At 39.0% G+C, this 14,093-nt stretch overlaps 1 pseudogene; it reads right to left on the reverse strand.

Annotated features, from left to right (window-relative positions):
- Positions 1 to 8,026: 8,026 nt before the first annotated feature.
- LOC109268562 (28S ribosomal protein S23, mitochondrial-like) lies at positions 8,027 to 9,047 on the reverse strand (annotated as a pseudogene).
- Positions 9,048 to 14,093: the final 5,046 nt, after the last annotated feature.

A 14,093-nucleotide genomic window follows, 5' to 3' on the forward strand; every position in this document is an offset into this window, starting at 1 on the left:
GCAGAGCAAGAAGCTCCAGATTACATGTGTGCAGAGCTTTATACATATTGGTTACTCAATGAGTAATTTTTTTAAAAAAATTGATGATCAGACGCAAGTGTAAAAGCAGCAGTGAATAGAGATGATGGTGAATGCTAAGGTAAAGGGAGTTCTTTGATTTAGGTTGTTGTGAGTTGCAATTCAGTTATTTTTGCTTGGGAAAAATGTAAGGTCAATTTAATACTCAGAAATATAAGACTCTTTGGTTTTCTAATTATCTTGTCTATAATTTCCTGGTAGTGACAAAAATTCTGTGTAATGCAGGATCATGAAATCATAATAATATTGCTTGTTCACAAACACATGGATATATACTTTGATTTTTTTCAAATATGTAGTTACAATTGGTGTGGAGCATTTGAAGTGAGTCTAAGTGATTCAAGATAATACTGCTTTCCTCCTGTTTTGTCCATGGTCTGAAAGACTTCTTTTTGTTTATCTGATTTCTCCAAACCCATCCTTCTAGTTCTGATCAAGCCACATGTCTCCCATATCCCTCTCTTTCTCCCCTGAAATCTTAGAGCACTAGTTGTCTATACTATACACACACACAACACACACAAAATGGTGTTTTCTTTCAAAATTCAAAAATGGGAGTTATGTTTTTAAAAAGCCAAATGACACAAAATTATAAAAAGAAAAAGTCAATTTGGTGCCTATCATTTACATTTCTTTCTATACTCACATAAAAATATGACATATATAATTATACATATTTATATACATATGTACCCCATACTTTTAGTCACAAGAATAGGATCATTATTATATATGTTTCTTACCTCATTGCTGTATTCATTGAACTGTGTACCATGAACATTCCTCTAGGCCAGCACATGTATCTAAATCATTCATCTCTTAGAAAGAAACATGTCCGTTTCTACAGAACAGATTTCCAAAATTGTTTCCATTTACAGAAACAATGTGTACTGCAATTCACAACTTCACCATTTTTATAGTCCGTTTCACTAAATGTTATGAATTATCAAATATTTTGTTAACTTAATATATGAAAAAATGAGCGTATTGGGTTGTGTTGAGTTGCATTTCTCAGCTGCTAGTGAGCTGTGGCACCTTTTACAAAAAACTTTTCATAAATTTTTTCATCCATTTGTATTTCCTCTTTTATATACTTCTTTACATATGTAATACATATTCTTCATCTATCTATAATATATATTTATATATTTCTTTATATATTTCTGCCTCATATATATTTCAAGCCTTTTCTCTATCTCTTTCCCTTTTTTATTTACCTTACTTATCATATTTTTTGTCTTTGTATAATTTGTATTATTATGAATTCAACTCTGTAAATTTTTTCCATTATAGTTTCTTGGTTTTTTTTTTTTTTAATTTTGAAGAGTTTTTTCCTGACTCTAATACTTTCTTATTTTTTTTAAATATTTTCATTTTTTACATTAAATCCTCAATCCATTGCTCTTTTCACTTTTGAACATGACATTAAGAAGGGCTAACACTATTTTCTTTCCAGATGAGATCTGATTATGATATCAGTATCATTTTTAAATAAGCTGCATTTTTTCCTAATAAACTATAACTGAAGTATTTATCATATACTACATTTTCATTTTTACTGGATCTAGTAATGGACTCAGTTTTGTACCAGTGACTTGTTTGCCTGCTTTTTTGCTCATGACTTTCTTTTTGAATCACATTAGTGCTACAGAAGGTTTTAGCATCTCCTATGGCAGGTGCCCACAATCCTTTTCAGTTTCAGGGCAGAGTAAGACATTGTTTTGACCAACCTCAAGCTTAGTGAGCATGACTTTTTGAGGTTTTCTGAGAGCACTTTATATTTGTCCTCTGCAGTTTGGAGGATGCAGGGACTGTTGTCTGATTCTTGCTAAAAGGTCTAGAAGGCAAAGAGCATGGGTGGATCCTCCTGCCAGGAGGTGGAAGGAAACAAGGGCTACATTTGAAAAGGAGCAACATCCCAGTCAAGGGTGGGTCCACTGGCACTGGGTCTGTCTTACTTCTGACTGATTGGATTATATGGAGCAGTGATGAGACCTGAGTAGAGAGGCTAAAAGTGTGTCATGCATGTAAAAATTTGAAGGAAAACTTGTGTGTGACTAGTCAGATGAAGTGCATTTACCCCACCGAAGATACTGCACGTTAGAGATCACAAATGAAGGGTAGCCTGTCCAAAGACCCACAGAAATGGCCAGGAGAGTCTGTTTTAAATTATTCTCTAGGCCAGAGAAAGAAAAAAATGACATTTCCTGACTCCTTAACTACCCCCTGCAAGTTTCAACTCTGGAGGACACAGAAGCAGCCTTCCTCAGCTGTCGGGGGAAAGCTGGAGTGGGGCTGGGGAGAGAGGCCAAGAGAAGTTGGTGCAGCACATAGAGACACAACCAGGACCCTTCTTCCCAACTGGAGGATTTGGATATGTTGTAGTGGGATGGAAGAAGCTTCAGTTTAAATTAAGTCCAAAGTCCTTTTTGTGGGACTAACGTGACCAGAGGGCTTTTTTTTTTCTTTTCTTTTGAAAGTTAACAAAAAGTAGTGTGACCTGAAATTCCGTTTCGTATTAGAAGAACTGGCCCCATAAAATAAATTTTATAGGCAGTGGAGGGAGAAGAATAAGGCTTTTTCTCTGATATCATAAAGACCATTTGTTCAAGGGGCTTGTACTTGTGATCAATTTCTAATGTAAATACTGGTCAGGAGCACAAGGGTGGATTATTTAAACTTTAAAGTCTTTTCTCAACAACATATTCCTTTCAGTAAACATTGGCCTTCTTCTCAGAAAGACACCAGGATTATATATTTGCCTGCCTTCAACCTTCCCCTTACTTTAGTATACTGTTGCTAGTTGCTCTACTGAAGTATTTTCTACACATACATAATATTTTACCATTTAACCTAAAGACATCTTTATGAATCATGGGAATAGATTTAGCTTTGAAAGTAGGTCATCAATGTCACAGGATAGGGGATTGGTGAGGACAGTCAAAGCATGTGAATCAAATCTGGGCCACGTTAAAAAGGGAGATTTTTAAAGGTAGAATTTATCATTTATAATAATGGTAATAATTTCAGAAATATACATAGTATTTTAATATATTTTTAATGTTTATTTTTTGGAAGAGAGAGAGAGAGAAAGAGAGAGAGAATGAGTGGGGGAGGGGCAGAGAGAGAGGGAGACACAGAATCCAAAGAAGGCTCCAGGCTCTAAGCTGTCAGCACAGAGCCTGACGTATGGCTCAAACTCATAAACTGCAAGATCATGACCTGAACCGAAGTCAGACACTTAACTGACTGAGCCACCCAGGAGTTCCAAATGTATATAGTATTTTAAATCTCCAAATAGCCATTTATTTCTTGAAAGACAGGATATAAATAGGATTCCATGTCCTATATCTGAAATGAGGACAGCAAGTAGAAAATGTCTTAAGAGTTACTTACTACAGGGGTACCTGGCTGGCTCAGTTGGTAAAACATGCCACTCTTGATCTCAGGGTCATGAGTTCAAGCCCCATGTTGGTGTAGACATTACTTAAAAAAAGTTACTAAATACAGCTATTCAGAGGCAGAACAGGATAAGATGAAGCTCAAGTTTGGCAGCTTTTTAGTCATTTTGTGTAGCAACAGAGGCAGCAAGAGATACCAATTATTGAAACTTAAAATGTGTCAGGCTTTCTGACAGGTACTTTACACCATTCATCTCATTTTTCATTACATGCCATGTGGATGTCTGATATTTTCAGGATCCAGCAAGAAGATTTAGATATCTCCTATTTGAGTCAATTCTAGAAAGCCTGAGAAGATCTACTTAGATGGTCCCTTGGCAGTTCTGGAAAATCCGAGGTATTTAGGTTACTTGGGTTTAAAAATTAGAATTAATTCAGATGTGGCAGTGGGAGCTTGGGTGTTGTAAAATGTCATCTAAATATGTGATGTAAATCGCATTGTATTGCTAGTGCAGGAAAAGAACAGGAGAGGAGAATGTAGACCGGGTTCTGCATTGGTTTGGCTCACCAACATTTTTGTCTTATAAATTAGAAATCTTTGACAGTAACAATCTGTGATTTCACCAACTTTTATGAGAATATTATATGGTGATCCAGTGAAACTGTATAATTTACTTGCATTCTCAAATGGGAAAACAGCCAGTAAAATAGGAATTTGAAAAGCCCACCAGAAACACCTCATTTTGAAAAAGTCCTGATTCTTTTTTGATACATTTTCTTTCTTTTATTTCTACATGAGTGTGATGTTTCCTTCATTTGCTAGTGACACATCATTTGTAGTTTATGCATTCTTATTGTTTATGCTGTGAGTTTTGGTGTTAAAACCCGTGTAAATGGGGCTAAGCGGTAGGACTACTTAATAAGCTACAATGTCAGAAATAGAGAACATATCTTTGATCTTTCTATACTGTCTTTTGCTATATTTACCTGAACAGAAGAAATTGTTTACATACATAAGGAAAGGGCAGAGGATACACTGTATTCCAAGTTTCTATTTTCCAGCTGGGACATGGATCATTTGCTAACCTCTTAAGTCAACAGTGGATCTTAATCTGTTAATAAGTCTCATCTGCATCTGGTCATTGTGGTCACATTTATGTGTATTTCTATCAGCTAAATTAAGTTTTAAATATATATTTCTAGAAAAGGCTAGAAAAAGAGGTGTGTAGGTCATGATACCTAAGGTTTTCTGAGGCAAAGTTCCAGATAAAACTTGCAATAAAGTGTAACTGTATTGATATAACAATTTTTAGATACGTAAACATTTTATCCTGATGCTTTCCTGTGTTATAGATGAAAAACAATTTAGCTCAGATTACTGGTCACAGTGACTAAGCTCATTTGGTAGAGCAGCACGTTATCCATTTTAGGTGATTCTGCTCTTAAACACAAATATACTAAAAGGGCAGCATGTACTAGAGATGTGTAGACGTAAAGGATGGTTAAGTACCTCAGCACATGATGTGTTAAAACAGCCACAGTCAAGCGTTCGTTAGATTGTTGTATGAGGGTGTTCATGATGATGAACAAACGGGTCTTCTCTATATTCGAATAGGCTCTAGAAGACCAATCCTACACTCGCAGCTTTTCTCAGTTGTAGCTGTTAGGATCTCCTGAGCATCCTGACTTGAATTTACTCTTTTCTTATTTTTTTACTTGGAAATCTTAGAATCAAAGTGCAGCCAAACGTGAACAGAGTGAAGCTGTAGCAGTGTTTAATACCTCATGCTCTGGTCAAGGCTGTATCCTGGAATTGAGCTAATAATAATCACAGCTCAAAGTTGCTAAAGGTAGTATATCCAGGTATAATTATTTTTAAAAAATTTTTTCAATGTTTATTTATTTTTGAGAGACAGAGCGTGAGTAGGGAAGGGGCAGAGAGAGAGGGAGACACAGAATTCAAACCAGTCTCCAGATTCTGAGCTGTCACCACAGACCCGATGGGCTCGAACCCATGAACTGTGAGATCATGACCTGGGCTGAAGTCGGATGCCCAACCGACTAAGCCACCCAGGTGCCTCTATCCAGATATAATTATATACTAAGTGCTTTCCGTGTATTGTCTCTATCCTTTCATCTCTGCAGAACAGATATTATCTTTTTCATATGTAAATGAGGAAATTGAGGTTAAAGAAATTAAGAAGTGTATTCAAAATTCTGAAAAGCACCAGGATCCTAACAAAGATCAGCGTGATTCCAAAACCTATCCTTCCCACCACACCAGCAGCCTCACTGTAGTAGCTTCCAGAGACCTGGTGAGTTTTTGTTTTTCAACATAATGATAGGACATCCTTTAAATGCTTGATTTTACTTTGGTATTAAGGAGGTTGAACATGTTTAGACAATATCTCCTGGGTTTAGATATCTATTAATTAAAATTCAAATTCAAAGAAAACTCCAGAAACTGACTTCAAATGTCCTGGTACTCAAAGAATTTGATTCTGTTTCACGGTGTCTTTCCAGTTCCATTTTTGTAGGTGGGGGACTTTGAAAAAGGGTTCCCCAGGATCCAATACTGTCTGAGGAAGCCTGAGGAAGCTTCAGAGAAACAAATGGTTTCTGTTGTCTTGCTCTTTTTCCTGTTTTATCCTGTCAGCCTTCTCTACCCCACTGACCCAGGCTAACATTTAAGGCCTTTATAACCAGAGTAGAATCTGTGCTTTCAATACTGATCGTGCCTAACTCTGTGCAAAAAAATGGTTACAAATGAATGTAGGTCCCAAAGCCTGACCAGAGAAACTGTAAGGTAACCAGGACCCTTTTATGTCTTTTCCTCTTGCTTCTTCTGTTTTCTCTTCCTTGCAGCTCAAGCCCTCCCCCTCTTCCCTCCCCTCAGCCCACCTTTTTTCTTGTCTTTAGGTGCCTACTCCATTCTCTGAGGGTTTGTTATTAGCTAGCTGGTATCATACTTCAGGTAGGGTGTTAGTTGATGGTCAGGATTTCCCTATCAAGAGGGATTTGTCTTTTATTGAGGGACTTTTGAAGTAAAAACCCTTTAAAATGCAAAATTATGGATTTCAAGTCATAGAAAGTATGGGGGTTAATTAGGGTAGGAGTTTGGCTAGTCCTGTTGCTTATTCATATCATTCATATTTCTGGAAGTGGAGGCATGTATTCAATAAAATAAAGTCCATTATCACAACTAGTTTTATCATAGTTATATGTGTGTGGGGCCACAGGCCCCCAGCCCTCGGGTAAGCTCACACTAATTATTTCAGCAATTCAGTTACATAGGTCCCATATTCACATGTTTATAGGATAATCAAAATATAGATGGAAAAAGAATTTTACTATAATTTTTTGATGAAATTAATTTTCCTTTTAATAAAGGTTATCTTTGGTTTCAAAGTATTGAATCTATTTTTATGTAGTTTTTTTTTTTTTTTTTCTAAAATACGTGGTGACATTTCTGGCTACTTAAATTCCATCCTTTAAAAGTTTGAGAATTTGCTTCTGCTCTTCTAACCTACTTCCAACCCAGGTAAACTCTACCAGATGTGCTTTTTCTATATAGTCTGTGATTTCCTTATTAGGACTTGTGTGCCTCTTCTTACTGATCATGACCTTTGTTCTAACTAACAAAAGGAATGTTTTTCACATCACAGAGGATGGATTTTCAGAACCTGCATCTTGTATGGTTCTGGTGGTTGTGCAGGACAAATGCCTTTGCATCATTGGTTATTGGAGCAGGAAAGGTATCTTGTGATACAAATCCTATTTAGGATTTGGGTAGATTATTGTCATTATTCTATTTTTTGTTTTTTTTAAGTTTTCTCCACATTGTTTTCAGCTCACCTTTGTTACCTACCTTTACCTCCCCACCCGCCTCTTTTTATATCCTTTCACTTGCTATCAATAACAAAATTACCCACTATCATACCATATCATTCCTTTGTTTGTGTACAGTTACCATAGCTATGACAGCTATCACTGACTGAACACCCAAGATGACCAATTACTTTGCATATTTTATTTCTACTCTTTAATAAATACCTACAATTATTATCCCTGTTTTACAAGGGGTATAAGCTGCCACACCCTATCAACTTTATCACACTGTATTAAATCATAGCTTTATATTAAAGTTCACTTATTCATTTTTGTTCATTATTCATAGAATACATTTATGTTTTTTTCAGAGGAATATTTCATTTATTCAGTATAAGATATGAAAATGAAGAAAGCAGAACAGTTAGTAAGGTCTTGTAAGCACATCTCAATACCAGGGAGGCAGGTGGATGCTGGTGGAGAATGGCATCTAAATTAACTGGCTCCGTGTTGGCAATCCAGTTATCAATAGAGATGTCATCTGTATTCAGTCTTTAACTGGATGTAATCACTTATTCATTCAAATCTTTACTGAGCAAACTACTATGCTCGGCCTATGCTAATCATCTCCAGCATACTCAAGCTATGAGAGTAAAGTTATAGTTTTGACCTTTGTCTATCATCAATGATAGGCTCTCACTCTTACCTCGAAGCACAAGTCAGCTTGGCTGCTCAAGTTGAAGATCGATAATTCTATAGCAAAATGTAAAGATGATCTGCAGACAGGAAGAGCTGGCCAGGGGACATACCGTAATGCACAAGTAAAAGCCTGAAGGAGCCAGAAACGAGAGAGATACCAGAGGATTAAATAGAACCAACCCACATGTTAACACAAAAATCCAAGCAAACCTACACAGAACGAGTCCCATTCAAACCATACTTATAAGGTTTTCCTTGTGCTATTTACAATTTTAAAGTAAACTTACTTTACAAGCAACCAGGGAATTCTTTATTTAATACTGTCATAACATAAAAGTTCATTCAAACCATGAAACTGAGCTTTATGACAACCTAGAAATAGGAACTAAAAGAAGGCAAACATAATGCCTTAGAGATCGAGTTCAGCTGTTAAAAACAGTTCAACATTCATCTAGTGGCTACAGTTTGGATGTCAATATGCATGGTATACCTGTTCTTCGGGGAGGTGAGAGACCCTTTGACTGTTATTCAGATTCTTCCAAATGGTGGGCTTGTGGAGCTTCTTCCAGAGGCTGTTACCACCCTCCCACCCCAATACTGTTTGAAGTTTGACAGCTGTGGGTTCAGATTCGCAGGAAACATGACTATCTTCCTTTTGAGTCCTTGCTTCTCCTACTTGTCTTAAAATGACACCTTCTGTTAATAAAACAGTCTCTGAGTTTCTGTAGTTCAATGTACTTCTCTACAAACTGTTGACAGGTAGACTTGAAGTTTGGATTGAACAGATCAAAAGCTTTCTGACCAGATTAGTGACTGAATAAAATTTCACTCTAATCCAATCTTTGGGGTACAACGTGTTCTGGATTGCAGCTTTGGCTTTGTCATATTGCAAGCGGGGCCTTTGGAAGACCAACTCTCTCAGTGGGGGAAAGGCGTTATATATGTCAAACCAGAGGGGTGTCTCCTCAACACCCCAGCCCCAATCAGGTCCCAAATCTGTGAGAAAACTCTGCCCATGGTCTTTAGCCAGATCCCTACCATGGCTAGCACGTCTGAATACATTTATTTAACAACATATATTGAATGTCTGTTGTGTTCGATAAATGGCTTAAATAATGTGGCAATTACAGAGATGACTCATACAGCCTTGTCAGGTAGTTTATAGGCTAGACGAAAAAATAAACTGTGTGCATACACAAACAAAATACAAGTTAGAAGCTATAAACCTCTTCCAGATGTTCTTGCAATTCTGACCACTAAAGTATCAAGAAATACCAAAGTGGGCTGAATAAACATTTGTTGAGTAATTTCAATTCTGATGAGGCATTCATCAGAATTACCTGATTACTTTTGCTACTTTATAGGTAAACATTATACATTTGGATTTATCAAAATAATTTATATCAATAAAATATTGCTTGTATTTAATCAGTGAGGTTCCACATAAGTTTACTAGGGGGTGGGGAGGAGAGTTTCACTGCTAGAAAGGTTTGAAAATGCACTGCTGGTTATGCCCCTTTTTAAAGGCCCTTCCTGATGTTCCTAAGGAGATGTGCTCTCGTCCACCTCTGTGGAGAATGATAACATTTCCTTCTTCTCTAGTGATGCTTAATATATTCCACTTTGACTAATCCCTATTTAGATAAACATTTTATGTTTCCTAGGAGAACATACACAATGCCCTCTTTATATTTACATCCCATTTGGTGCCCAGCACGCAGAAGGGACTCAACAGACACTGGAAGAACAATTGAGAAAGCAAACTGACTCTGAGCCCTTACCTTGCTTTGTTCCTTGTCTGTTTGCACGTCTTTCCGTCGACAAGGAGCTTCTCCTGTTCTTGAGTCAGGGCCTTCACCATGTCTCTCATCTGGTGTGTGGGGACATGAATGTCAGGTAACCAGTTGGTCACCACAGAAGAAATGAAGGACTCGGACTTCTGTCTTGAGCTCTTCTACTGGTGCTCCTCTGTGCCCAGACTTCCACTTATTTCTGGGATGCGATGCTCAAATCCCCAGATGAAGGTGATCCTGTTGTAAACCCTGAGTACCCAAGATTCCTCGTTCTAGAGCACAATCTAGAAACAGTTTTTCTTTTCTCTCTAGGTATCACTTTAAGAAAGTTTCTGCTGATTGCTTCCAAGTTGTTTTCACTCAATTAAGATGGCTTCCTAGTTGTTTTCACTCAATTAAGAGATCAGAATCTAATCTTTTCTAGACAAGAGGCAGCTGTTATTGATCATAAACTTTGGATCTAGGTCAGAAGTTGGCAGACTTTTTCTGTAAAGGGGCTGACAGTCAATATTTTAGACAGGCCATGTGGATTCTGTGGCAACTCCTCAATTCTGCCACTGTAGTGTGAAAGCAGTGACAGACAACATGTACAAGGATAAGCATGGCTTAAAGTTCCAATAAAACTTTATTTATGAACCCTGGGATTTGAATTTCATATAATTTTCACATCACAAAGTATTTTTCTTCTTTTGTTGTTTAACCGTTAATAATTGTTAAAACTATTCTTACCTCGCAATAGTATTTCCTTGGGGCAAAACTAGCATATCCTGCACTGAAGAAGCCTCAGGGAGCAACTCACTTTTTACTCTGGGCCTTGGGTAGAATGTCTCTTTCCTAGAATGTCCTTTCCTGACTGATTATGTTATTCAATGAAAGAAAGAACTAGTATGATTTCTCCTGGAGAAAATTTGAAGGACAGGCATGGGAAGAGGTCAATATTTGTGCTATTTGATAGAAATAATAGTTATCCAGTAAAGGAAAGAAATTCATTTGTGTGGCTCCAGAGGTCTAAACCAGGACCAATGGAAGAAAGTCATAGGATGGAGGTGTTTTGTTCAATATAAGAGATACAAAAATGATAGCTATCTGCTATTGAAAGAAGCTGCCTTCTGAGGTAGCGATCCTCTCTCACATACCTTCTTAAGTATCTTACACTCTTCCTGCTGCTCAGATTCTATGATTTATACTTTTTTTCAGAGGAGAGATTCCATAACATTCCTGGATCACCAGTTCTCACATTTCCTAACAGCGAGAAAGGAGTCTGATCTTCTTTGCTGTGGTCATATCTGAAATCCATCCTCTCTTGTGCTGTTTTATTTATTCTCCTCTTCCAAATCCTCTGCTCCTAGCTCCTGTTTAGCCTTTGCTGCACCATAAGTGGTAACAATGATTACTTCTCAAGGTGAGTAACATAGAATAGGCTTAGGAAAAATGGAAGAGAGCTAGGCAAGGGAAAATATCCCCAGTAATTGGAATACCCTGAGTGAGGGTAAAAAAGGGAAAAAAACAAATAAGAATACAGAGCAGGTTCACCTGCCTGAAACAGGAGGCTGGAGTTTGGAGGTAACAGCAAATGAAGGGGAGTGATGGGGGTAGAGGAGGTACCCTCACCTTTCCAGCTGTACCTTCTCTGTCAGCACTTTCTCACTGATGGCCAAGATGTCACTTTCCAGCTCCAGGATGCATGCCTTATGGCCTCCTTGTTGCCAGCTCAGGGTGTCCTTCTCTTCCATGAGCTACCTATGAAACTGAGAAAGTCCCTGGAATGAAGCTTCTCTCACAAGAGAGAGTTTGAGACTATCTCTCAAAAAATGGAACACGGGCTTCGGTAGAGCATACCAGAGTTTGACTGTTCTCACCCCCTTCTCTGTCACCTTCCTTCAAAAAGACACTGGAAGGTAACATTCCCTTACTGGTGAATACAGCCATCTCCACCCTACCTCAGCCCTCCCGTACTCAAAGAACTGAGTCTCATTACATTTGGGAGGTGTCTCCTGTGATATCAAGTTTAATTCTGCTTGTTGCCCTTTAAAAGCTATTTAAAATTTTTTTAATGCTTATTTATTTTTGAGAGAGAGAGAGAGAGAGAGAGAGAGAGAGAGTGAGAGAGAGAGATATCAAGTGCATGAGCGGGGAAGGGGCAGAGAACAAGGGAGACACAGAATCCAAAGCAGGCTCCAGGCTCCAAGCTGTCAGCACAGAGGCAAACACGGGGCTTGAACCCATGAACCGTGAGATCATGACCTGAGCTGAAGTTGGTCATTTAATCAATGGGGCCACCCAGGTGCCCTTATGCCAGAACCATCTTAAGCTCATGAACATCTTCCCTTTCCCCTTTTAATGGAGTTCAGATTTTGAGTCCTGGGTGAGCAGCCAGGCACCATCACCCACCTGGCCCAACTCCCCTTGCAGGGCTATTCTCAGCTCTGCGTGCTCCTGCCTGGTGGCTGCCAGGGTCTTCTGGAGCCCCTGTACTTGGCTCCTCAGCTTGGTCACTGGACACTCCAGCTGTAGCTTCACATGCAAGGGTCCTTCCTCTCATGCTAATTCTCATCCAGCTGGTATACAACAGGGGGCAGGATGAGGAGGTGTTTATGCTTGTGCTTGTGAAGCACCCATTCAGGTCCCATCCCCATCACTCTGCTGCTGCTGATGCATTCTGGGACTGGGAAGTTGCATCAGTACAGGCTATACAGAGGTGAGTAAGGGGAGGCTTGGTTGCACTACTAAATCCTGCCCACCACCAATCTCATGCACCAGCTCTGACACTCTTGGAAGAAATCTTTCTCAATCCATACAGACAAAAGGGATGGCTCCCCTAATTTTCCTCAATCTATTCTTGAGTCAGATATATGAGTTTAAATCTCCAATACAATTCTTACTAGCTATGTCACCTTGAATGCTTTACTTAACTTCTCTGAGTCTCTGTTCTCATTTGTAAAGTTATCTCTTAGCCTGAGTTGATGAGAGGTAATTTTAACGAGAGTAACGGAAAAATGTAAAAACAGAACACAGGGTAGGAGCTCGTACATCTCAGACTTATGTAAGATGTAAAGATTTTCTTCCTATTCTTGTGTTGGTTCCATGTGTTTAGAGGGTTCTAGAAGGTAAGAAATTACCTACATCACAGGCAAGTTACTCATTGTTACCTCCTGAACCTTCCTCAAGTCTGTTCTCTTGTCTGGGGAATGGATGTTGTCCCCACCTGTCCTTGTCCCTTCTTTTCCTTCAGGAAGTCCTTGCCAACATCTGTGCCCACTCTCTAATTCTTCCCTACAGAATAAGAATACAGGCCACATATAAATTTAAATTTTTCTAGTACGCACTTATAAAAAGTAATAAGAAACAGGTGAAATTCATTTTAATGATATTTTACCTAGTCAATCCAAAATGTTATAATTTCAAAATGTAATCTATGTAAAAATCATTAAAAATTTTTGAATTTTTTAAAATATGAAGTTTTCAAAATCTTTTGTGTATTATATCCACACAACACATCTCAGTTTGGGCCAGTCACATTTCAAGCCCTCAAGAACCACCTGTGGGCAGCCCCTCCAGTATTGGATGGTGCAGGTCTGGGGCCCTACTATCTGCTCTCACTTCCCACCTGTCCTGGAAGCGTGCCTCACCCTCCCCTTCCTCTGGAGTGGCCTCCCTCCACCCTTTGTATCTTCCTCTAGAGCCTAGGACAGGACATCACACGTGGGAGAAGGAATGCTTGAAAAGCAGTTATGAAATCTTGAGTGACATTGGCCTGTGGGTGGCTTACTTTCCTGTTTCCATGTTTCTGTCTGTGTTAGATGGAGACTTTCTTAATGCGTAACTCCCAGTGAGGTCCTCAGTTGAGGACATAGCTGAGCAGAGGGTAAAGTGAGAAGGGGTCCTTGCTATGCTGTCCTCCCACTTCCTTGCCCAGGAGCAGCTCTGTTGTTCTGTTCTCACTGGCAGCACAGAGGCCTTGGGGACAACTGTCAGGATGTCAGTGTCACCTACAGTCTCCCTCAGGGTCATCAGTTCACCATGGGTTTTGGCTTTCAGAAATGGAAACGGGGGGCTCTGTCGACACAGCTGACCCTGGGTTTCACATATCGGAACAAGTAGAGCTGGGATGTGGGACTGGACAGGTAGCTGGATGTGGAAAGAGGAATGGACCCAGGACTCCAAAATGATCCCAGGCCCTCAAGTGCTTGTTTGGCAGTTCCCCTTTCTCCTTGATGTGTCTTATCACCCACTGTCCTTGGCTCCAGTCCCTTGTTCCCTGTTCCATATACTGTTTACTTTCCTCTCCACCTCC

This window comes from Panthera pardus, unplaced genomic scaffold (assembly GCF_024362965.1).
Source record: "Panthera pardus isolate Hobbes unplaced genomic scaffold, ASM2436296v1 HiC_scaffold_6, whole genome shotgun sequence".
NCBI lineage: Eukaryota > Metazoa > Chordata > Mammalia > Carnivora > Felidae > Panthera > Panthera pardus.